The sequence below is a fragment of the Lipotes vexillifer genome, unplaced genomic scaffold, assembly GCF_000442215.2.
Source record: "Lipotes vexillifer unplaced genomic scaffold, Lipotes_vexillifer_v1.1 scaffold899, whole genome shotgun sequence".
Classification (NCBI taxonomy): domain Eukaryota; kingdom Metazoa; phylum Chordata; class Mammalia; order Artiodactyla; family Lipotidae; genus Lipotes; species Lipotes vexillifer.
The window spans coordinates 263,827-266,525 of NW_006784311.1; positions in this window are offsets into that span (position 1 = coordinate 263,827).

Genomic DNA, 2,699 nt, shown 5'->3' on the forward strand with positions numbered 1-2,699 from the left:
CCAGCCCGCCAGCCCGCCAGCCCGCCAGCCCGCCAGCCAGCCCAGCCCAGGCCGGCCCGCCCGCCCCTGGGTGGGTAGCGCAGCTGTCCGCCGAAGGCGGGTCCGGCCGAATACGCAGACTCCAGCTCAAGCGCAAGCGCAGAGGCCGAAGGCGCCCGCCCTGTCCCCTAGATGCAGCATGTACGTCTCCTTTGGAGCCGACGCCCTTGGAGCCGACGCCCCGCCCCCGGGAGGTTGACGCCCCGCCTCCTGGAGACTCACGCTCCGCCCTCGGGAGCCGACGGGCGGCAACCGGAACCGGCGGGGCTACTCCTCCAGGGTGAAGTGACGTTAGTCCTAGAATCAGGGCACGAAAATATCACCCTCCCCGGCACCTGAGCTACAAGTCCCTGCGGTCCGACTAAGGTGTGCCTCCGGGCTGGTGGCCCAGCGTGGTTCAGGACGGGGAGAGCTGGCTGTCTGCCAAGCCGCGGCGGGGGCCGGGGCCGGGGGGATCGCTTACCGGAGCTCACATCGGTGTCTCCCAACTGGAGAAGACGTGGGGTTCAATGTCAGTGTTCGTAAAACCCGAATCTAGGTTTGTCAGAGTTTCCCAGACCTACAGATCAGCCCTGAAGGGAATGCTGTGCACGAAATGAGGGCATGAGGGCTGTTTGTGTCAGGGTTTTCCAGGGGCCCAGCATCCCTTGGGGATCTGGTTGCTGCTCGACTTTTCAGCTTGGCAGCACAGTAGGAGCTTAATAAATGTTTGCTGAATGAATGTTGTTGAATTTCCAGCTCACAGTGGCTTCCCACGTCTCATTTGTGTCTTCCACAAGTAGGAAACTGTGTGTCAGGAGTCAGGCATGTAGAGCACCAAAGGGACCCCCAAGCTAGTGACAGACAGTTACTCTGGGCATTCTGTTACAGTCAGACAATTGCTATGATTTGAGAGAGCTGGGAACGTTGAGGGGAAAAAAGCCACCTTTTCCCACCCACCCACTCAGGCCAACCTTAATCTCCTTCCTCAGACCCCACCCCGCTACTGAGCTCCGCCTCCCCCAGCCCTCTCCCCACACCAGCTGGGTTGGTTTCCCGGCGCGGCTGTAACAAATGACCAGCAACCTACGAGGCTTAAAACAGTAGAACTTCATCCTCACACGATTCTAGAGCCCAGATGTCTGAAATCAAGGTGTCACCAGGGCCATACTATCTCTAGCTTCCGGTGGCCCCAGACGTCCCTTGGCTTGTGGCCGCATCACTCCAGTCTCTGCCTCCCTCCTCACGTGGCCTCCTCCCTTGTGTCTGTGTCTCTCCTTTTCTGTCTCTGTCCAGGGCAAGGGGCAGGCCCTCTGGGCTGAGTACCTCTGTGTGGGCATGCGTGTGCACGCGTGTGAAGGGGCTTGGGGGCCCCAGCCTCCTGGGCTGCTGACCCCTGTCATGCCTTGAGCACTCTGTCACTGCTGTCTGTCCCTGGGCCGGGAGCAGCGCCACCCTCTCCCCTCCTAAAGGGGCTGTGGGTCTTGGGAGATGGGTCCACTGCCTCCGAGCTCCCCACATCGGTGCATAATGCACATGCCCCCCCCAACGCACGCACACACAGATGCATGCACACGAGTCAGACACTCCCCCCACGTACACTCAGGTGCACGTGTGCACACGCACGCACACACCCAGATCATATCACTCTTCCCTCTGGCCCCTGGCCCAGGGGCCTGCCTGTCACCTTCTGGCCCGCTGTTTGCTGGTTCAACAGCCCTGCTGGGACCCCTCCTTCTCCCCTGGGCCTTCTGTAGTGTGAGGAGTCTGGGCTCAGCGAGCAATAGGTGCCTGTGAATGTGACTCAAGGGAATGACTCAAAGAACACATTAATTTTGAAAGCACTGGGTCATAGGGCACCCTCCTGGCAGGCAGCCTGGGCACAGTGGTTGATAAATGAATCATTCACTAGCCACCAATTGGAGCCAGCAAACCTCGAGGCACTGTCTCCTCTCCCACGGGCAAGCCACACCCACCACGGGGACCCTCCCTTCCCTGCCACCTGTCACCACTCCCAAAGGTGGCATCTCCACTCTCATCCCCCCTCCCCTGGCCTCACCTGGTTATCATCTCCAGTCCCTGCACAGAGAGGATGTTGATCAAGAAAGGCGGGGCGAACTTGATCTCAGAAGAGGGTTCTGATATTGGCCAACGCCTCCTTATCTACCCCCTGACTGTGCGCCTTGACACTAAGTAAACCTCAGCCTCCTCCTCGCGAAGGTGCTGTCACCTAACGAGGGAGTGAATGAGTAGGCCACGCTGAAGTTCACAGGATGGGGCAGAGAAGGGGTAGAGGTGTGCAGGGTGCGGAGGAAAGCCTGTGCCCACGTGGTCTTCAAAGGCAGGGGTGATCTCTAAAGTGCCCGCCCTGCCCACCTCATCCCCAGGGGCCTCCACCCGAGGAGCGGTCGGTGGAAGCACAGCCTGGTCCAAGGCCAGCCCTGCCACTTGTCCCTGGAAACTTCTCTTTCCACTGTCACCACTTCGTCCCTCCCTCCCCTCCCCTCCCCTCTCTCCACTGGCACCTTCCGGGCCAGTGAGGGCAGGTGCTCAAGCCTCCCTCTCCCCATAGGCAAGCCCAGCAGCCTCCCTCTGGGCCCCTCTCCCCGCCCCCACTGCCCTCTGCCCACCCACCCTTCTCAACACCACATCCCTGAACTAAGCCTATAGCCTTACCCCCC